At 41.4% G+C, this 24,112-nt stretch overlaps 1 long non-coding RNA gene across 1 annotated transcript; it reads left to right on the top strand.

The window, feature by feature from the left end:
* Positions 1-4,074: 4,074 nt before the first annotated feature.
* Positions 4,075-9,263, top strand: LOC128738333 (uncharacterized). Its single transcript, XR_008412093.1, has 3 exons — positions 4,075-4,194; positions 4,256-4,437; positions 9,203-9,263. It is a non-coding gene; the product is annotated as an uncharacterized LOC128738333 (long non-coding RNA).
* Positions 9,264-24,112: the final 14,849 nt, after the last annotated feature.

Here is a 24,112-nt window from a genome sequence, read left to right as displayed (position 1 = left end):
CTAGAAATAAGACCGCAGCCTAGACCTAGCACTCTAGCAGCTGGCTGCGAAATCTATTGTACAAATAACTTAGCATAGAATTCACCCACAATAACCAATAATAAGCTTGGAAGATTCCTACAGCAGGCGATGTAGAAACATTTGGATGCGCATAATCAGAAAAAAATGCGGTTGCAGTCTGCGTTGCACAACCTTGCTTCCCAGTGCATGGGAGCTCCAGCTGGTAATGGAGAGTGGAACCGTGATTTCCTCAGCTAATTTAATCGATTTGCCGCTCTGCAGTTAACTGTTGGTGAAAGACTTGCCCTCATACTTGAGACCAATAAAGGTAAGTTTAAATACGTTAAAATGGGCTAACTGAAAATTTACAATGTGAATCATTACAGATTGTAATAGCCAAAATACACCAGCCACCAGGGACCGTTTCTGTTAACTAAAACTATAATTAAGTCCATAAAACTGACCAATCCGCTGCCGTTTGAGCTGTAGGCAATCGATATACGGCTATTAACAACGGGAGTTGTTTTTGAGTTTCCAAAAACGGTAATGCTGCAACCGAAATTGCTGATATCAGTTTCTTTTCACGGAACTGCAATCGAGAAGGGAGAGCACTTGATGGTTACAGCACGCACACACTGAGTGTTAAATCCAACTGCCGCTGGAAGCAAATACGGCACCGCCGGCTGAGCCATCCGCCTTCGTACTATGAAGATAGTGTAATAACAGAGCTTCCAAAGCTAGAACTTAAGACGAGCCTCCCTCAGACGGCAACTTTCTGCGGAATGCTCAATGTGGACTTCACCACGAGTGCCAGTATCACATTCTATAATGGTAAACGAGGAGAATGCATGGTAATACAATGGACTGTCGACCGAAGAAGTGATGTCGAAGCTGCCAATTACGCCGCAAGAGAGTTTCGATTTTATACTGGTCTTTTCATAGATTGCGAATTTTCTTAGGACTTGGAACGAGTCACCATGAGTATAGTTCGCCACACCATAACGGTATAAACCATTCCGATTCACCTAGTAATACCCAGCCACAGGCGAAACAATCCATTAACTTCAAGCCTCCGCTCGTCACACTCGAGCCACTCGTCGTTGGTAAAGCTAAGCGTAGCGATCGCTACCGGCCATATGCCACTGAGCAGTTTTGACAGCAGGGTGCTAATTCGTTTAGCTTTGAATTGCCGCTGAGGTCCGTAGATGTAAGTTGTATAAAAACAATATTTGAAGTTGAAAATTCAAATATTTTTTTCAGATCATTACAGTCCTATCTGGTGCTAGACGTTGTCGATCTAATGGTTCAGAAGGTATCCCTCAACTACACCCTCAAACAAAATAGTAGTCATCGGCGGGTTTCTTCCGTGCATATAACGGAAAACTTAAATCTTAAGTAATCATTGCTGGAGTTAGATTGCACCGGAGTTGCTTCACTTAAGTGAAATTACCGTATCGCACACGATGCTAGATTAGATTTGGTAACGCTGCCAATATAGCAATTGGGTTAGTCTGCGCACTTGTCAGTTATTGTTAATCAATTACTAAATATATTTTTTCTATTACAGAGCTCACAGTCAACAGTCAACCGGTGGTTCTAAATCCGAAGGTTTTGCCTGTGCGACTGGTTAGTTCAGTTCTAATCCTATCACTGAACAAGAACGAAAAAGCATTCCACAAGTGATCGGTACTGTTCTTTACACCTGGTCGCTCAATGGGCGAAAGCCTAACTGCTACCGGTCCTGCCGCCGCCCATCCTCATTGCACGTCTGAATTTATTCCTCCGATTGAAATTACCATCATCGACCAATAATAAAATAGAACTCCCTCTCCTGGGCACTCACTACCGTAGTACTTTAGAAACTATAACACAAACTGATTATTATCGTCAAATTAGTATACAGCAATTTAGCAAGCAATGTACTATTCAACATAAAAAGGAGTCCCATTATAGAGATTAGGTATCACACATTTATAATTCTGGCAAATTGTTAAATATTTTATATATAACTATGTATAATTAGGTAGTTAGTCGTTAAGGTGCTTGATAAATTTTAATTGGAATGTATAACAATACAAAAGTGAAATTAGGCTGCATTATCCGAGATAAAAATCCACGGTGTTACCTAAAAGATAAGATAACCTAAAATAACTTTTGTAAGGAAAACTATAAATAAAAAAGTTTTAATAAAAAAATGCAATATGAAAAAAAACCATCCTATCACACAATCATGCATTTAAATATTACATGCAATACCGTTCTGATTCAAACTTAGAATAGTCTCAAACTTCGAACACTTAGAATAAGATGCTCACTAGTATCACTAATATGATAAAATACCATGCTTATTGTATACCACCGTGTTCGTAATGATGACCTCTATTCGGTGGTATATATTATGCATATATTTAATCATATTAGCAATACTAGCGAGCATTTTATTCTAGGTGTTCGAAGTTTGAAACTGTTCTAAGTATGAATCAGAACGGTACCATAAAAATCAATCGTTCGCATTTGATTAAGAAATATAATTTAATTTAAAATCCAAATGGAAAATACATTGATTTTTATAAATAATGCATTGCGTATTCAACACACAGCATTTAGAATCCAATAATAGAACCATTAATATTCATAAGCATGACACGTGAAATCTTCGTGTTTTGGCTTTTGATTATCAAATGTTAGACACGTGAAATCTCAATGTTTTGCTTTTTGATTACCAAATGGATGACACATGAGATCTTAGTGTTTTGCCTTTTGAAATGCTGGTGTGCTATGTTGATTAAATTTCAAGTGTATTCCATTTGAATCTGATATAGTGTATCTTATAGCACAGATCTAAGTGGAATCCACTTCATGGCAACGTGTGGATTTTTTACAGTGTAACTCGAGAACCAATCAAGCAAATGGAACCAAATTTGGCATGTAGGTGTTTTCGGAGGCAAGAATTTTTTCTGTGATGAATTAGGACCCCTCCTCACTTTAGGAGGGGGGCTCCTATACAAATGAAATACAAATTTCCTCATAACTCGAGAACTAATTAAGCAAATGGAACAAAATTTGGCATGTGAAAGTTTTCGAGGGCAAGAATATTTTCTATGGTGAATTGGGATCCCTCCCCCTTTGGAAGGGGTGTCCTATACAAATGAAAAACAAATTTCCTCATAACTCGAGAACCAATTGTGTGGCAGGTAGAAAATACATGGGTACAATTGCGCCAATAAATGAGTGCATGCTGTACGTGCCTGTGTGGTCCTGCCAGGTTACACGGGAGCCTATCAAATACACGACTTACCTCGTCAATGGTCCAGGGAGAAAAGAGCAAACGAAATCCATAACATGCACATTCATCCTTCTCCCTTTCCTCCTAAGAATTTAAAAATGAAGAGTTTGTGGCTAGGGGCTTCTTACTAGATTTATATTAAATATATTCACTGCAAATGCTGCAATTACTGCAAACATCACTTTGCATAAGTGCGCTTTGCGAAGTTAGACACCCATTGGTTTAATATACGCTCTTTATGCGAAAAACACTTTGGGAGTAAATATGTACTTTGCTTCTATTAAATTTTATCAAGCATTTTATATTCGCATGCATGTGAGTAAATATTACCTAATTCTATCTTCTTTTCTTACCACCGTTTTTCATTCAATGTAATGACACGCTCGTTCGGTTTAACTCTAAATAGGGTACATTTTACTCAGTTTCATAGTTTCACGCAAAATGTCAAAAAATGAGTGACTTTAAATAACAAACAGAGTAGAATTCTACTCATTTTCTTTAGTTTCATAGCTGGCTTAACTTGAGTAACCGTGCAAGTGTGGTGGAAAATAAACAAAATTAAAGTGTCGATAAAAATAAATAAAGATTGATTATTTTTTGCAAATTCAATGGTAAGTAAGAGGAATTGCTTTTAGTTGAACAAAGTAAACAAATGTCCTTATGAAATATTTCGTTTGCAGATCCTGACATGCCTTTATTCGACAAACATCGCAGCAGGCTGCTAGTGTACAGGGCAATAAATTGATATCTCGACTATAAGCAGAAGATAAGCAGCAAAAGAGTGAAACGAAAATCAAAGTGATGAGAATGATTGGCCTGTGAAACTGTTGGCTAAACCGAAAGATTACATCGATAAGTTCAACTTTCCGGATCTGCCAATTTTGCTGCCTCCATTCTCTGATTGCACAGTGAGTCAAAGATTGGTTTTGGTTGTTATTTATTCTTCTAATTTGACTTTTTTATGCTTAGATGTAACTTTTAACATTCTTGGACAAAAGCCCCTGTTTGTCGGTGTTGGCATTGGCAAGGAAACTCTGCATGCAATTGTCGGTAAAGCAAGGGAAGCAGCCATGTATTTAACTGCCCGTATTTTGCAGAGTATGCTACCGATCAAATCCGCGAAATGTCAGGGAATCAAAACGGTGATTAATGTAAGTACACTTTAGAATAATATGTTATTGAATTGATCAAGTGATTTTAACAGCCATGGTGCTATAAACAAATTTTCAAAGAATTTATTGAATATATTGACATCCATTCATATATTGAGGTACCGCAAAAGAAATTCGATTCAACTACATGAACTTCGTTAAAGTACGAAAGCAATCGTAAAGCAGTGGAGGACATTAGTGCATTCTGTGAACCGTTTTGTGGGTCGGTGAGAATTAAGGGTGAGAATCCTAAATCCTTAATATTATCCAGTGAAGTGTCATCGCTAGCAATTCTTGGCCATTTTTGTTGAGTACTGCCAGGAGTCGATCCTTTCTGGCGGCTCTATTGTACTTCAGCTGACCGATGTCTCGCCAAACCTCTTCGAGATTGGGAGCCGGCACGGTATTATCGTTTGTAGGCACTCCTAGATTAACTACCGTTCCGTCTCCTTCTACTATATCGCCGTTGAGATGCTCATCGAAAAACTGCTTTCACCTGTCGATCACCTCGTACTCGTTTGTGACCAGGTCCTTGTCCCTATACATATCAGGTTTCAGTGCGTATCCTTTACGTTTACGAGATTGGTTCAACTTCTTAGAAATTACGCGTCTCATTAGCCCGGAATAGTTGTTCTTCACGATCTCTTCGTCCTTCTGGCGCTTTTTCTTCCTCAGGATCGTGGTCAACTCATTCCGCGCTCGTCGTTCATAGCCGAATTCTCTCTCATGACAATGCTTAGATAGTTTTTTCAAGCTTTACTTTTCTTCTCTATTCCTTGTTGGCATTCCCCGTCAAACAAATCATTTTGTGCACTCGAGGTTTCGTAACCTTACTCTGCGTGTTGGAGATTGCCAACAGTCAGAATGATTTCCGAAATAATAATTGCCAAATGAAACGACCGTGACTTAGGATGAACTGGTAGGGGGATTATTATTTTCGTTTAGTACTTTCTTTCCAGGCTGATTCCTCTGATTCAACACTAAGCAAGCTGACTTATTTATATCGTCCGTACTCTTAGGTTGTATATAGCACTATTTGTCACCCGCACTTTTAGCGTATCTTTAACATAACCTTAGATTAAGATTAGTGCGATCCTTCGATGGGCAATATCGATGACAGGGCGTGCAGCTATTACTCTCACCTACTTCTATCCGCTAGCTGCCGGGAATTAGCAGTCCGGTTCGATAGGGTAAGGCGCGCTGGCGTGAACGCGCCAACACTGCGGTTGTGGCCTCAGTGACCGCGCAATGCGGTCTGCCTCATCCGTCCTCGAGGGTCGAAGCACCTAGCTCCACAGAGGAAGGCAGCGCTCATGCACGTAGTTCTCGGCAACTCCCGGGTTGTCTGCCGAATATTCAAACGAAGTGGGCGGCTTTGTCGCGAGCAGGGCTGTCCTGCACTCAGTGCACCTATTTTTATTATTTAACTGCAACACCTCTGCCAAGCAAAATTCGAAAATGTTATATATGGGGCAGTTATAGAGTCAATTATTATACATAAGATTTCTGAACTAAGTATTGCTCTATCTTAAGTATTTACGACGCACTCTCACTTCACACTGGGTGGTGCGCAGAGAGCTCTCTTGGTGCACCGCCCAGTGTGAACTGAGAGTGCGCCGTAATTACTTAAGATAGAGCAATACTTGGTTCAGCAATCTTATGGATAATAATGGGCTCTATAAATGCCCCATACAAAACATTTTCGGTTCGTGGTTGAGGTGTTACAGTTAAAAAAGCAAAATAGGTGCACTCAATGCAGGACAGCCCTGGTCACGAGGTATATACAGTGGACCCCCGTTCGTTTGAACGATTTCTCATGCAAACTAACGGGGTTACTTTTTAATTTGAACAACTGGTAACCCGAAATATGCTGAAACCTGTGTGAACTGGCCGCCCTGCTCTTTGTTATTGTTTTGGTGGTTTGTTTTAGTTGGCAGTTGCAAGTGCGAATATTGCATTTTCCGATCAGATTTCTATCTTAATCGTTAGGAAAACGAAATGTGAAACCGATTAAACACGCTAGGTCAGTACAAACAAATCGTGTTTATGTGCATTGTCTGCATAAACAAATGATGTCATGTTGAGAATGACGTTTGAACCATTTTTAATTTGCACGTCGTGTAAACCAACGGGGTTCAAATTAAAAAGTGTTCAGATTAAAAACGGTCAAACGAAGGGGGGTCCACGGTACCGTCGATAGTTTTGAGGGCACATGCTACTACTGCTACTAGGTAATAGTCCGAGTCGATATTCGTTCCCTGTACGGAGCTTACGTTAGTGATGTTCGAGAAAATCGACCATCGATGAGAATATGGTCGATTTGGTTTAATGTTCGTTGGTTAGGTGATCTTTAGGCAGCTTGGTGGATATCTTTATTAGGAGCAAGTTCTTCTGATCACTAGGCCTCGGAAAGCTGCAAAGTTGATGCTGGCCGTCCCGCCCATTGTACCCTTCCAGCTTTAGCAACTTCCTGGATACTGGGTTTGGCGAAGAGCTACACTAGCTCGTGGTTCATTCTTCTTTATACACCGCCAAAGATGGTCTTAAGCACACGACGTTTAAAAACGGACAGTGATTTCAAGTCCCCGTCGAAAATTGTCCACGTTTCGTGGCCGTAGAGGACTACCAGGCTTATTAACGTTTTGTACATGGTATATTTGGTACGGGGGTGAAGCTTACCAGACCATAGAGTCTTGTGGAGTTCGAAGTAAGCACAACTTCCGGCAAGAATGCGGCTGCGTATTTCTCTGCTGCATTTGTTATCCAACGCCATCAACGACCAGAGGTATACAAATACGTCCACCACCTCGAACTCGTTCCCATCGACTACCACACTATTGCCTATGCGAGCTCGATCGCGCTTAAATATATTCAACTCTAATCCAACCTTTATTGCTTCACGTTTCAGTTTGGTATACTGCTCAGCAACCGCCTGGAACGTCCTTCCGACAATGTCCATAGCTCTCCACGGTCGATAGTATCGTGGGCGGCCTTGAAATCTTTGATAAGGTGGTGTGTAGGAACTTGGTATTTGCAACACTTTTGGCGGATCTGTCGCAGCACAAAGATTAGGCTCATTTTCGATCGCCCGTCCTTAAACCCTGCTTGATAACGAATCCCACGAATCTTCTTTCTAGCGACGATAGATGACATGAAAAATCACTTTATAGGCGGCGTTAAGAATGGCGATCGCTCGATAGTTCTCACATTCCAGCTTGTCGCGCTTCTTGAAACAAGCAAAGCAAAGCAAAGCCTAGGTACTACATTCCGTTATCTAAACTTGATCTTCTGTTTTTATACGACAGACTTTCCAGTCAGCTTTTAAAGTACAGGACAATTGCAGGGCCAGTTGCTAGGATACTATTGACTCTAACAGCCTCTCCCAGCCGAGATTCGAACATTCGACGATTGGCTTATTAGTCCAGCATCGTACCTCGAAGCCAACTGGGAGTCGTCCTACTTTATATTGGGCATATTACTTCCTCCTTCCACTCCTACCGAAGCTGTTCTATGCCCCAGATCCTGACTATCAGAAGGTCCACACAGGTAGCCAATTTATCCGGGCCCACCTTCACGGATAGATATTTAATCTTTAAAATGAGCAAAATAGCTCATGATTGCAGGTTTCTAGCTTCTAGCGTGTGGCTACTGTACCATATCGTTGGTTGCGATCGGGGTCATTGCAGCCATGATTCCCATATGCATACTTCTAGGTGAGGATATCGAGTGCCATAGGCAGAGGAACGTCAGAGGCGCTAGGGACAGAGTTAGGCTGGACTCTATTGGGCGATGGCAGGCGGTCTGGGATCATGCTGAGCACGGCAGGTGGATCCATAGGCTGATCCAGAACATCTCGTCCTAAATCGGTAGAAGACATGGTGAGGTAAAATTTCTCCTTATCCATTTTTTGTCAGGCCATGGATGCTTCAAGAAGTATCTACATACGGGTGGGCGGGTAGGCTCGCCCTTTTGCCCCGTTTGTACGGTAGCCGAGGAAACGGTGGAGCATGTGATGTTTCGCTCGCGTTCCGTGGCCACCCGGCGGGTGATGCTTGCGGTCGTTGAAGAAGACACCAACGCCAACACCGACAACAACGATTTTCTCCCTGCATAAACAATATAAAAAAAGATTGTACCGTGGCGGGAGATGGTTCAGAAGGTTGGTAACAACGGAGTCTTAGGCGCATTTTAACCGTCAAAAGGTAGTGGTCAGAATCGATGTTTGTAGCCTTGTCACATTACCAGTAACCCTTATAGCTTCGGACAAGACGTCGTTGTGCAAAACCTTGCCTCGCCTCGTTTCGTACTGAGCCTCGATGAGATGGAGTAGCTTATCTGAAACTCTGCTACGCCTTAGGGAACCCCCAGAGTAAACGCGACTGCAACGCGACGCGACATTGCTTACATTCGTTTAAATACCCTTTTTCGTCGGCAGCAGGGTTACTTATTTAAACTAAAGTGAGCGAACTCGCGTCGCGCCGTGGTCGTACAAAGTAAAGGGCCTCAGTTGCGCGCCAGATGTTTGCGTGGTTGAGTCGGTGACACTCTTTTTCGAAGTCAACGAACACCAGCAGAAGAGAGTCTTGAAATTCGTTGATATGCTCCAATATAATGCGGAGTGTTGTGATATGGTCTACACATGATCGATCAACACGGAGTGCAACTTGCTGCTTCTTCGCATGTTTAATCTTGTCCTCTGCGAGAGCATTGAACAAATCGTCGACACATTTTAATTCACGAAATACATTCTTTAATTTCATTTCAGATCAAGTCACCAACGAGTTAATACCCACCAAGGAAAAATTGCTTCCAAATGAATCCCAACGTAAAATAATTTATAAGATTTTTTCATATCCTGAGTCCAAGTATCTGTGCACACTGTTTTATGCCTCTCTCCAGTAAGTTCTTCCGAATATCAAAAAAATAACAAATACAGAATTTTCCATTTTCAGTTAGATAAAAAAGATCCGCTACCGATCACTCAAATTCCTAAGTTTGACATCGATTGGTTCCAACGGCGGCCGAGGATGCTCAGATAGGGGTCCCGAATCACTCACTCAAAGACTACAGAGCTTACAAAATAATCCAGTAATCTTGACAATGAATAACAAAGCGAACCTTCTGGTGGAACAGATTGCGGCAGTAACATCATTAGCCATTAGCAGAATAAAAATTGGAAGCTATACGCCCATCGCTGAAAGTTGCCGAAGCTGCATTAAAAACTGCATTCCTTGCCAATATAGTCAACGTACGAAAGCTTAGAAAACTTCCCTATTTGATTACATTGATAATAGATGTCAAGAAATAAATTTGTCGAAGAGACAAATGGCTCCTGAGTTCAGGTCGTGAGCTGCAGTTTATGTTCGTTTCTTAGGATACACCTTTGATGGTAGTGGACAGTTTGCTATCAGGCAGATTTAATCACCTCTACTTTCTAATATCTGATGTATGCGTCGGAGGCAGCTTATAGTAATGGAATGTCTGCTACAGTGGATAATGGCTGTGGCTAAGATCGACAACATCTACAAAAGTATACTTGTCCATTTATTCAAGAGTATCAAAAGATTATTCAAAAGTAACTTGTAAGATATTACTATGATTCTATTTTCATAAGTCCATTCATATTCAGTTCTTTACAGAAACATCGTAAAATGTAAAATTTAACGGTTAACGAGGCTACATGAATACTACATTTACGTCATCATGCATCTGCCAGCACAACCGAAACGACCCGATAGAACTGAATGCTAGAAGCTTTAAATCGGACACTTTGGTTTGTGAGACTGAACCAACTTTTGTTCTGTTGCCCGCTAGAAGAAAGTCTCTACCGGAATAGCCTGAATACACACGAATCAGGAGGAGTAAGGAGTGCCAAATGTTGTAGATAGAATCACCAAAAACTGCAGGCAGACGATGCGCACGCTTCCTGTATCAGGTCGGCTCGTACAATACCTATGACCTCATCAAGCTTGTCACGCGCAACATTTTTTTCTTGTTTTTATTGTGAGTTCATACTTTAAATTTTAAATAAATATTTAATCTATTATATTTGTTACAATTATTATAAATGTAAAACTTCCGAAATTTCCCTTAATTTTAAAATAACAGAATTGGGTAAAAGTTACTCAGTTTGGTTAATTCATGCAGAATGAGAAGTGGGTAAGAACTACTCAGCTTTGACATGTAGCTACGCTACTCATAAGTGAGTAACAGCATAACCACTCTATTCAGAGTAGATCCACTTTTAACGAAACTGAGTACAATTTTACTCAATTTAGAGTTAAAATAAATGAGCGTGAATGTAATGAATGTCAGAGTGTTTGTATTTAAACAGGCAACACTGTGTTACTTGAAGGCTTACGATACTAGGTACTCTATTACTTAGGTACGGCAAACGCGGTGCGAGATTGACGTCGTCTCTGTTGTCTACATTATTTGCGCTGCTAACAAACGGGACGTTCCTTCACACCTCTACTACTTAGCATTGCTTTTCCCTGCTATGTGTTATTTGACAGAGAATAACATCGCGCTTTAAAGTGTCAAATTGTCAAATTTCAATGATTAAAAGGATTAAGATCATGAAATTTTCATTGCTGCAAGCTGCAACCGCTGCAGCATATCAGCGTGAGACGAGGAAAAAAGAAAAAAAGCATTGAGTACAGATATACGAGAGTTGGCGGTCATTCCTATGTACATAGGAGGTACAATGTGTTTAGTGCCCGGATTGGCACGAAATTATTTTCAAAATCTAAGGTAAGTAAGTTATAGACTAATTTTTTTTTTTTTTTTTTTTTTTTTAGGTTTGTTTTATTTTGGTTTGATAGGAAGATCGCGCATAACAAGATAACAGTGATTGGTACTTTGTTTACGGAACGGGATTAACTATTCATAAACGAAAATCTAAATTCCTAACTATAACTATGTCAATCTGATAGAGGCATTACATAGTCTGTCAGGTATGTAGGAACTTTCTTCGTTCGTGACGGACGCTGAGTATTTCCGCTATCGTTGCTTAAGCTTATGGATGTTTCACGCCAACGTTCAACCTTTTTTGTCTGAGTGATATGACGTTTCATTATTCGTCCATCATCATCCGTTAAGACCAAGTTACCGTTTGATACTTCGAGTACAGTGTATCTTTTAGGGTCAAATCGTGTATCCCCTTTCATTTTTGTTTGTCGTTCGACAATTACTATGTCTCCCGGTTTGACACGGCAAGCTCTAGCACCTCTGCGCTTATCCTCCCGAATCTTTGCGTCGAGTTTCGCTTTCCGATCTCTCTCGTTTAGAAGATCCTCATCATGGACCACTCGTGCAGGGCACAATAAAGGAAGTCCTCTCTTGATTTTTCTTCCGTTGAAGACTTCTTCGGGAGGAACCTTGGTGATTGAATGTGCTGCAGCGTTGTGTGCTTGGATAGCAGCACGGAGCTCGCTCATATAACTTGATCCTGATTCCGCTGCTGATGCCATAGCCTTGTTTATTATTTTCATGTAGCTTTCCACCATTCCGTTTTGCTGTGGGAACAGTGGTGTCGAAAAGGTTGTTTTTATTCCTCTCTGTAAACAATAATTTTTGAATTCCTCCCCATTAAAGGGAGGACCATTGTCGGATTTTATTTGTTTTGGGAATCCTTCCCTTTCGAAAATGTCTTCTAGTACTTTTCGTGTGTGTTCGAAGCTTGTTGATTTAACTGGGCGGGCGAACAAATACCTCGAGCGATACTCTACTATGACCAAAACATAAATCCCACCAAATTTAGTGTAAGGGCCATTGAAATCTACTGCAATCGTCTCCCACACTGTCTTAGGGGCAAAAATGCGTTCCATAGGTGTCGTTTTTTCTGGCAGTCCGTTTGAAGCACAGGTTCTACAAGATTTCACCCATTTTTCTGCATCTGTTGACATTCCTGGCCACCAAACACGCTCTCTCAATATGCTTTTCAGCTTAGATGTTTGTGGGTGTCCTTCGTGCGCTATCTCTAACGTCTTCTTTTGTAAACTCTCAGGGATTATGGCACAGCCGGTCTTTACAATGATACCATCTTTCATAACTAAATCAGCAGAAATTTGTTGGAATCTACGAAGTGTTTTCGGCCAAACATTAGACTCAAGAGCTTGCATAACTTGCTTGCGTAATGGATCCCTTCCGGTCGCGTCGCTCAGCTCGATCTCAGTTAGAAATCCTACAGAATTAGCTTCAATTCTTGCGATCTGCCAAGGGGTAGTTTCATCGTTAAAGGGCTCGTCGTTTCCTTCATATAATCTTGAAGAGGGATCTGCTATGTTTTCTTTACCACGGACATATTCAATGTCGTAGCTGTAAGGGGTTAGTCGTAATGCCCAGCCATCTGCTCTTGTTAAGGCTCGCTTAGAGTCTTCGCGCGATCTGTTAAGGATAAAAGCAACTCCACTTGCATCGGTTCTCAAAGTGAAATGTCTCCCTAGCAAATAGTATGAGAAATACTCCACGGCCCAGACTGCACTCAGTGCTTCTCGCTGATTTTGTGCGTATTTCTTTTCAGTGACAGTTAGAGATTTCGAGGCGAAACTTATTATTCGAGCCTTTCCATTATTATCTTCTTGTACTAGTACCGCTCCAAGAGCTACAGGCGATGCGTCGGTGTACAATATTGTTTTATCCAATTCAGAGAAATATCCTAAAGCAACAGTACATTGAATTATGCGTTCTTTGAGTAATTTAAATGCTTCAGTTTGTTGTGGTCCCCATGACCACTTTTTAGGCATTGATACACTCCATAATGGGCTGGTTATATTTGCAAAGTTTCGAATATACGGGCTTAAATAAGAAGCCAATCCCAAAAAACTACGCAGCTCCGATGCTGTCGTTGGTTCTCTAAATTTTTGTATATGCTTAATCTTTACTTCATCGATGTGGAATCCCCTTTCATCAAGTTTGTGCCCTATAAATTGAATTGATGTTTTGTCAAATTCGCATTTCATGGTATTCAGCGTTAAATTATTTGCTCTCAAAATTTGTAGCACTCTAGCCACTGTTTTATGGAGTTCATCGAGGGTCTTTGCGAAAACTAAGATGTCATCTATGTAGATGATAACACTGTCTATATCTTTCAAGATCCTGCTCATTTCCCGCTGAAAAATTTCTGGGGCCGCATTTACACCGAACATTAATCTAGTAAAGCGGTACATGCCGTTTTCCGCCAAAAATGTCGTTAGCTCGCGCGACTCTTTACTTAGTTCTAAGTGATAGAACGCGCTTGTTAGGTCCAACTTCGAAAAATATTTGGCCCCGTATAATTTCGCTTTTATTTCGTGAATGAGTGGGAGTCGGAAGTATTCACGCTTAATAGCCTTATTTGGAGCTCGCATGTTTACTACGAGACGAAAGTCGCCCTTACCTTTCGCTACCGCTGACATCCCACTTATCCAGGTTGGTGCCGTGGTTACCTTTTCGATTATTCCACTAGCCTCCATCTCCTGTAGTCGTTGCTTCGCCGCTTCTCTGAATGCTGCCGGCACATTATAATACGCATTTTTCTGCGGCGGAACTGAAGAATCTACACTAAATCGTATTTTAACGCCTGGCATTTTTGGAAAAGTCTTTCCTTCAGCTGGATCTTCAAGATTGCCTACCGATGGACCAACCTTCAATAGCTCCAAATCACCTGCAGTTTTTCTTCCGAGGATAGAACGATTGCCTTGTGGGATCACTAAAAACTCAGCTGAAACGACTGGTTTAGTCGCATCAACCACTTCTACCTCAGCCATGAATACACGCTCCACTCGCATTGGTTCTTCTGCTGCGTATCCCCTTGGTTTCGAAATTTTTGAGGGTTGAAGTAGAAGTAGTTTGGCCAATCCTGTTTCAAGCTCATTTTGTAGTTTGGCCCAGTCTTTACCCCCTATCGCGTTTACATCTGAACCAGAGTCGATCAAGAATAGAATGGGCTTAGAGAAACCAACTCGGCAATGAATTAAAGCATCGGAGAAGGAAATGGAATTGACAAGCTGTAAAAACATGTAAGTCATAAGATTTGAAACAACATTTTCAACTCTTTATTTAAATAATTCATACCTTTGGATCACATTCATTTTTTGATTTGTCACGACATACTGCCGCGAAATGACCGATGCGTCCGCACGTGTCACATTTTCTACTAACTGCTGCACATCTTCCATTTCTGTGAAAGGTGTAGTTGCATCGTGAACACCGCTGTCGCGATCTTGATCTGGGGGTTTTCTCCTGAAGTTTCTTCCGGCGGTTTCTTTTGTTACTGGTGTTTCCTCTACTTTCTCTGCGCGTCACACGATTCAATTCTGCACGTGAGTCAGATTCTTTTTCTACTGCTGCTAGTTCAATTCCTCCGGAACTCCGCGGTTCTTGCAAGTATATTTCACTCCGGGTTGCCGCTCGAACAACATAATTGGTGTCATACCCGTGGAGGCGAGCATCTTCCGCTAGCTTACTATTCTTCATACCGTTTAACAATTGCAATCGAATGAATCGGTCTTGGTCGATCGGGCTGTATCCGCAAAGGCGACTTTTTTGCACTAATCTGCTGTGGAACATGACAGTGGATTCTCCATGTTGCTGCTTCATATAGAAAAATGCCTCGTGTTCAGACGTGATGTCGGTCATAGATTTTAGGTAATTTTCTATGCCGTGAATAAAATTTTCGTAACAGTTTGAGTCGTTCAAATCCGGTCTCAGTCTCGCCGCTCGTATTACGCCTTGCATTTCCTCTCCTATTGATAGATATAGAAGCTGGGATCGTCGCGCAGGACTGTTGGCATTGGCTAGTGTTGCCGCGATCTCGAAATTTTCGCGGTACTTTGACCATTCTTCCCACATTCTGTTTACTGGGATGTTGCTGGGGAATGGCTTAATCTGATCCCAACGAATCGCTGTTTCGTGAGTTGTTGGGCGGTAGTTACTCCACGTTGCTTCGTTTGCTGTAGCTGCTGCCTTATCATACATTTCCAAGCGGCTTTGCGCTGCCGCGAGGGCCTTTTCCAGTTCATTTATTTTGTTGAGGAACAACTGGTCCTACCCGAGGGTAGCATTAAGTTCATTCCCTGCTTGCGTGTTACCAGAGTAAATTTTCTTGGCTGGTTCGTCTAGAACGCTGCCACTCACCTCGGATTCAACTTCGGAATCAACATCATCCGATAACCAAGACTCGGTTTCAGCGATCTCCTCTTCGCCTGCTATTTCCAGATCCGAAGGCCACTCCGACTCCGGTGATGTGGAACGTTGCGCGTGTGTCTCCATTTTGTTTTTGCTGTTGGTATTCTTTTCGTACTTAACTGCAAGACAAATTTGTAAACGGCAGTTAGCGAACTCTCAGTTTTCTTTCTGCTTATTTATTACAAGCATAAGCTCTAATGTGCTTCAATGAACGTCTCGTTCCATCACATCTCTTACTGTTTCTAATAAACAGTATTTTGATGGACGTCTCGTTACATGAAGTCTTCATTTAATATGGCACGCGGGTGCTTTTGGAGAACTAATCAAGCAAATGGAAGCCAATTTGGCACGTGTGTTTTTTTGGAGACAAAAATTTTTTCTATGATGAATTGAGACCCCTTTCCACTTTAGGAGGGGGGAGCCCCCCCTGAAATGAAACAAATAAATTACAAATTTCCTCATAACTCGAGAACTAATCAATCAAATGGAACCCAATTTGGCACGTGGGTGTTTTTCGAGACAAAATTTTTTTCTATGATGAATTGGGACCCCTCCCCACTTTAGGAGGGGGGGCTCCTATACAAATGAAAAACAAATTTTCTCATAACTCGAAAACTAATCAAGCGAATGGAACCAAATTTGACATGCAAGTGATTTTGGAGGCAAGATTTTTTTCTATGGTAAATTGAGACCCCTCTCCTCTGTAGAAAGCGAGTTATGACCCATCTCCCCTTTAAGAGAGTGGGCTTTCATACAAATGAAATGGAAATTTCCTCTTATCTCGAGAACTAATCAAGCAAACGGAACCAAATTTGGCATGTGGGAGATTTTAGAGTCTTGAATTTATTTTATGATAGTTAGAGACCTCTCACCCCTGTGGTAGGGGGATATGGACTCTCATACAAATAAAACAGAAATTTTTGCGAAACTCAAAAACTAATCGATCTCGAGAAATTCTAGACTCTTCCATAAAACATTAGTCAATAACAAGACCACAAAAACTATCTATAGTAACTCTAGATCATTCAGGACGAGACGGCCGCGAGTGTTGCCGGCGATCCGCCGTCGGAAGCGCCGCCCACTCGGGGGAGGCAACTCCCCGCAGAAATCACTACTGTCTAGATTTATTTGTTTTCCTAGGTCTACCTGGGTTTCCTGGAACGAGCGACAGCGAGTAAGGAGAGGATCGCGAAATGGTACTTTCCACAAAAAAGTTTTCCGTGAAATGGTACATTCCGCTTAATTTTTTTTTGCAAAATGATATTCGGCGAAATGTTGTACAATCATGGCGAATATTACTATCCGTATTCCGGCTATGCAATGAGGAGACAGGGGAGTTGTTTTCTACTTTATTGTAAGGAAAAATTGTAAATGTGTATATTAAACTACCCATTCCTGGTAACTAATAAGCATTAACATAAGCAGCAAATCAGCGTATCTGGCATTTTATACTGCACGTTGTTGTATATTAGCTTTTTGACTGCATAGGTGTTGTAAATTGGCATCCAAAATTGTATTCAAATTCTTCGTGTTGGTAATTAGCTGTAAATTAGCATTGTCAGCACTATAAGAAGGTTATCAGTAAAGTAGCTGTATATTTTGCCAAAATAGCATTTAAGTAGCATTTAAGGCGACTTAAATGCTTATTGGCCTACATTTGAATAGCATTGGTGATGCTTATTTGTTACCTGGGATGCTTTAATAGTTACGTAACTGCCAAAAGGCCGTTGATGGCCTGAAAGTAAATCGTATCGAAGAAGTACCCAACATCCCTTCGTCTCGCCCAATTTTATCGATCGAGGAACGTAGAAAAAGGAATGTTATATTATTCCATATTTTAACGCAGTTATTCATGAAATAACAAAGCTATTCTTTTATCTCTTAAATAGTTGTAGGCATTTATTCTGGTTTATGTTCTACGTCACCATTTCGTATCCACATGGGATGTGTACCTTGAAGTTGTTCTGTCTCCGCTATGGAATTCGGCCTGAAAGTTTATTGGCGATGAAAAATCCAGTCGAACCAAATTAAGCAATTATGAAAACAACACTAAAAACAATTCCAAAATTCCACCATAATTGATAGTCTTCTCATACCAACAAAAATTCTCCCGGGAAGACAGGAGGCCATTCACTGTTACCCAGTGTTCCCGTGGAACCCCGCGAAAGATACAACGGAAAACATGTCGCAAATCATCGAAACAACTCCGCCGGTAAGTCAATAATGAAATCTACACTTTTGTCATAATCAGCCGCCCAGAATCCACAAATAATGTCATAAATTAAAGCAATTTCAACTAATACCAAGCGGACGCAGGAATCTTCGCGATACCCTTTTTTGTGCGTTGCTGGAGAGTTGTTCTTCCCTTTTGAAAGAACTCGCTTCTTATGGGCCTTCCTTCGGTCGCTGAGCTTCCTTCTACGGTGGCTCTACGGTTGCAGCTCATGGTGCTGGTGGTGGTGGCGATGCGGAACGATACATATTTCGCCCTCAGTTTCTTTTGTGCCCATTCCATAATGCTGCCCTTCGGTTCGTTTTGTGGCTTTTGCATCGGAATCGGAACGGAACAGCGGCAGCCAATAAATTAGTGTTGATGAACAATTTTCGTTTTATTGCTCACCAACTCGGCAGAGAGAGAAATAGGGACATTTCTTGCATTCTGACACGTACTGCACACATTGATCGGATTCTGATGCGGATTCTTGCAGGCACGCATCGGGCTGAGATTCTCAATCATCGAGAGATTTTTTTCCCATCCCGATGACAATTATGCGAACATCGAGTACATATTCTGAGGTGGGACTGGTGCCAACTGAGCACTTCCAGCAAGTTCAATGCCCTTATCCAGAATGTTGTCTCTATAGTCAATGCACATACATGCAGCAGCACCCAAATAAATTTTCCCACAAGCTTCCCAGTACGAGTGATCCCACTCCGACGTTCATAAACATGGCTTGGACGTAGCTAGGGCTTACTGGCAACGTTCAAAATTAGTTTACGATTGTAATTACAGCGATTGCAAGATGGACGACTTTCTTTTTGTTCCTCGAGACGCTTCTGATGACTATTATGGTGGTACCAAAATAGTGAGCTTTTTTCTGTTGCTCTCAAGTCTGCGAAACGATCCTTGCAGGACACATCCGTCGATTGCTTCCTACTATGTGGCTGTTTCGTGGGTGCATATAACCGTTCTTTTTCCGTTGTCTGGAACGAAAAAAAAAAGAACAGACACAGCGGATTGCCGGGCGCTCATCAATCTCGTAATTTGCGGCGACAACGGCAGCGATGGTTGGACTTCCTTGGTTACCGCGAGCCAAAGTACCAGCATATGTGCAGGCACATAAACCCGCAAGGAAAGTTTATTTGTCTTCTGGTCCGGGTTATTGTCTCGACTGCCACTGGGGGGACAGAGGGTGGTAAATATACGTCAAATATAGCCGGCAAAGCTGTGCACGTCTCTGTTTTGCGAGACACAAAACCGGTGACCGGCGATTGATAACGATCATTTCTCCCCGGACTTCCTTTTCGTTATTGCTGCCGGACTCGACCGACCGACCGACCAACCGACCGGCCTGTCTGAAGAAGAATTGACGAATTTAGACAGACGATAGCTGTCTCGCCGAATGTATCTTTCAATCGAGTCAAAGTATTTGCATAACAAAGCTGCTTACCCTCGAGGCCTGTTTATTTTGGAGAGATTTAACCCAAAATCAACTGGCTGTATTCTCTAGGACAACAGTTAGGGCATTGTTTGGCTCGGGTTTACTAATTATAATTTTTTTTAAATATTTATTGACTTTTGCTCTTCTATTCTTCTGTTCTTTCATTTTTCCTTTCTTCCGGTTTTTCGTTCTTTCGTTCTTCTGTTTTACTGCTTTTTCTGTTCTTCTGTTCTTTTGTTTTTTTGTTCTTCTTGTCTTCTGTTAATATGTTCTTCTGTTCTTCTGCTCTTCTGCTCTTCTGTTCTTCTGTTCTTCTGTTTTTCTGCTCTTCCGTTCTTCTGTTCTTCTCTTCTTCTGTTATTCTGTTCTTCTGTTCTTCTTTTCTTCTGTTCTTCTGGTCTTCTGTTCTTCTGTTCTTCTGTTCTTCTGTTCTTCTATTCTTCTATTCTTCTGCTCTTCTGCTCTTCTGTTCTTCTGTTATTCTGTTCTTCTGTTCTTCTGTTCTTCTGTTCTTCTGTTCTTCTGTTCTTCTGTTCTTCTGTTCTTCTGTTCTTCTGTTCTTCTGTTCTTCTGTTCTTCTGTTCTTCTGTTCTTCTGTTCTTCTGTTCTTTTGTTCTACCGTTCATGAGTAATTCTGTTCTACTGTTCTGTTTTTTATTATTTCCTTTAGTTTTTTGTTTATAGCTTTTCGTTTGTTTATTTTCCTCTTCTTTGTTTTCTGTTCTCCCGTGTATGGTTTCTGTTATCTGTTTTCTGTTTTCTGTTTTCTGTTTTCTGTTTTCTGTTTTCTGTTTTCTGTTTTCTGTTTTCTGTTTTCTGTTTTCTGTTTTCTGTTTTCTGTTTTCTGTTTTCTGTTTTCTGTTTTCTGTTTTCTGTTTTCTGTTTTCTGTTTTCTGTTTTCTGTTTTCTGTTTTCTGTTTTCTGTTTTCTGTTTTCTGTTTTCTGTTTTCTGTTTTCTGTTTTCTGTTTTCTGTTTTCTGTTTTCTGTTTTCTGTTTTCTGTTTTCTGTTTTCTGTTTTCTGTTTTCTGTTTTCTGTTTTCTGTTTTCTGTTTTCTGTTTATTTTAGCTGTGTTTATTTTAGTTTCCTTGTCTAATTTTAGCTTGTACAGTTTGGTATGTTAAGTAAAACATTATTAAAAAATGTTTTACTTAAAATACCAAACTGTACAAGCTTCCAATTTGGGCTTTATTACAGTCTTATAATAGCTTTTATGACCAAAATTGGTCATGAAAACCGCAATATGAGCGAAAAAAACCCTTGTTGTTTCTTGGCTGGTTTAATTTTTAACGAAAACATTTCTCGGCAATTTTAAGTTTAAGGAGTGCTTCGGACCGGATTCAATTTTGCTTTGCCCTGCTAGTTTTATCGTTCATCCATATTTTGACTTGTTTGTTTCAATAAGTAGGCTCTTACTTAATCTCCAAAATGGTTGATAGTAAGTGATGATTGGCGAAACAACTTTGCGCCCATCCATCAATGAAAAACTGGCTGACGATTTAGGACTTATCAGCCATGAGCTGAACGTAGTAAATACCAAAGCTTCACTTCACTTATTTTCGTTGTATGTTGATTGATCACAGGCCGCAATGAAAGTATGCTTCGTGGGCTGCATTTATCGATCACTAATTAGTTAATTGCTCTCATTGCCCGTTTCATTGGCATACCTTTAAGGCCATATGCGAAAACAGTAAGGCATGCTGAATTTATTTATTTTGAATCCGTTAACAGCCTTCCGAAGACAGGTACTGCCACTGTCGAGTAACGGATGAAAAAGGGATCAAACTGCTCCCAACACGGTAAAATCCGCTTTTTGTTACTGTTGCTGGTTTACATTTTTGGGCGATGTCTACGTCTGACAGATTGTTGCGCATAAATTGTTTGCTTGTTTACGTCAGGCTGCTCCATTTCGAAGCTACGCTGCTACTTTGTTGCGACATGATGAATACAATTTAATCTGAAGAAGTGATCTCTAGCCGTAGCGTATTGGTTGTGCTTCAGTCTGAAACAAGAAAAAATATGGCAAGAGTTTCACTGCATACTTATTACGCGTGTGACAAGTAAATTGAATTGACCAACAGTTTACAAATGTTCGATACAAATGATTTCTAAAGATTCTGTGTAACTCATTGTAACACAAATCAAGTATTGGAGATAAGAAGGGATAACAACCCATTCGCAGATCATCTTGAAATACAACAAAAGCAGAACAATTTGTCATAAAAACAAACATAAAATATTCGGGTGTGTTTCTATTAACCCTCTCACGAAAACTTCGGTCATACAATGACAAAAAAAAGAAAGTTTATCTCCAACAATAAAACATACTGTTTTCCTGTACAGTCGTGTCCTTGCTGTGCTAGTCAAACTAGCCAGCCTACCAGAAGAAGAGAGGAGTCGGCTATAACCCTTTTTGTTCAGACGCAAAAAGTAAGTTTTGTACGAAAAACTTAACCGACTACCAACCGACCGCCAGCAATCAATGCGGTCAACAGCAGGATGTGTTGAAACTTCGGAAACGAATTTCCTCGTTAAACCTACTCAGTCACCGCTTATGATTGGAATAAAAATATAACTCGGAACAATGTTATCTCCGCTCTTGGGCAAATACAGCCAGGCAGACACAGTCGGCGCGTTCCGAATACATTCGGGCCCGTGGAAAGTAGACCAGAAAAATGAGTCGAACAATAAAAAGAAAGTCGATAATCTTAGAGGACTACTGCGGCTACTGTGGCTGTGGCTGTGGCTGTGCATATCAAAATGTGTAAAAGGAGAAAACAAAATCTCTGCTCGCCGTGCCATCGAGGCCGGTAGCGGTTTTGGGGCATTACAAAATTAAGGAATAAAATAAATTTCATCATTATTGTGCAATCATCCCGATGATTGCGGTGGTCAATTTATCTTTCTTTTGTTATAAATTCCAGCGCGATAGTCGATTTATCGTTCGCATAAAGTGGCAATGAGGATGCCTGCCTGCCTGCCTGCCTAAAAATGCATATGACGGCGATGGCGGCAACGAGAGGCTGCGGGAGCCGGTATCGGTGGCCAGCAAAAGTCGGAGCAGATTTATGTCCGAACCAATTGGCGTTTATGGTTGAAGAGGTTTCAATCAAGTTGGCACCGATGATTTGTACTAATTTTGCTTCGATCGGAATTCAGTTTTTGTTGTTCGATTTTTGCTTGTGTTTTTGGACTGTTGGGGAAATTTTCAAGTTTGCTTAACAATTTAAAAAAATTTTAAAAGAATGTTGTAATTTTCGGAACATCGTAAAATTGCTCTCAAACATGTGTAGAATTTGTTTGTGCAACTTAATGTTGGCGATATTCCAGCAATCGTGTCAATTATAGCTTTGGCTCTGTAAAGCCCCTACCTAGAGCGCTTCCTCGCAGATCTAACTCAAAGGCTGAAGATAGATGGTCATACCTGAAAATGCTTCATTTACATACTGGAGCAGTTGAGCTAGGAGGTACGCAGCATCGTAGCGCGCGGTTGGCAAGACTCGCCCCCGCCAAGGGCGCTAGCTCTTAGGGGCGCTAGCTCTTAGGGGCGCAAAAAAGGGCCTCCATTTCAGTTCAGCATTAGCATTAGCTATAACGCATGCATTAAAAAACTAAACTGATTTTAGCTATTTTTCATGCCACGTTATTAGTTGATTTAAATGCAGCAGCCATGGCGAAAACAGTCAAACAACTACGCTCGATGCTTTGTTCGTACTACTAGCTCCACTTCGGAGCGAACAAGTTGGACATAATGAAGCTCTTCATATCCGCTGAATAGAGCTAATACGGCATATAGAACATCCTCTCCCGCGAGAAAGGTAAAAGTGTTGAACGAAAGCTTGGTTTTGGCCGCCCTATAGTGCTGCGCCACCGTAACGTGTAACAGAAGCTGAAGTTGAAGACATAGAACAAGGTGGTCTCATCGTTCCGCGCCTTGGGCCAGGAGGTCGGAACCACCGGCTAAACGGTGAAGAAGTAGTTGGCCAAAATAGACGTTTATGCAGAAGCGTCAGTCGAGGCTGGCTGTCTCTGACTAGCAGGCAATTGCCTAGAGAATGACCGGACGTGGCCCTGGCTCATCTCACATACCACGAACAATGAAAATGAAAATACGGAAAGGATCCTGCCTGGTAAATGGCTAGATAATGCGGAATATAGACCCCATAGTGGTCGTTAGCCTCTTATCCAGCAACTCCGATCCCGATCTCCTCGTGGTACCAGGCGGAATACGAGTAACCTTAGCGAAGATCGGGTAACCAACCCCGGTGGAAACTAAGGTCGTATACTAACCAAGAAGGAGGTATAGTGAGTCTCGGCACTATAAGATGGAAGCCCCATCGCGAGACTCGGTAGTGTTGCCCCAGTACAGCTACACACCTAAATTAAATAACTTACAAAATTTAAGCAAATTCGAAGCGAAATATTCGGCATGGACCTAGGCGACGGAACAAGGACGACAAATGGAGACTCGCTACTGTTCGCTGATTGAACAACTTGAGACCCGCAAACTCGGCATCGTAGCTCTGCAGGAAATCTGTCGCAAAGGAGAGAAGGTATGGAAGATCCGTGGCGGAAAGGCCCAGTTTTACCAGAGCGGTGGCACTACCAACGAACTGGGAACGGGCTTTGTAGTGTTGGGCGGAATGCAGGATCGCGTGATAGATTGGAAGGCGATCAACGAGAGAATGTGTGTATTGATGATAAAGGGCCGTTTCTTCAATTATAGCATAATTAACGTGCACTGCCCGCACGAAGGTAGACCCGACGATGAGAAAGAAGCATCCTACGCGAGACTGGAGGTAACGTACGACAGCTGCTCGTCACGGGACATAAAGATAGTCATCG

This window comes from Sabethes cyaneus, chromosome 2 (genome assembly GCF_943734655.1).
Source record: "Sabethes cyaneus chromosome 2, idSabCyanKW18_F2, whole genome shotgun sequence".
NCBI classification, from domain to species: Eukaryota; Metazoa; Arthropoda; class Insecta; order Diptera; family Culicidae; genus Sabethes; species Sabethes cyaneus.
The sequence above is the reverse complement of the archived record's forward strand: the minus strand, read 5'-3'. Positions and strand labels throughout refer to the sequence as shown.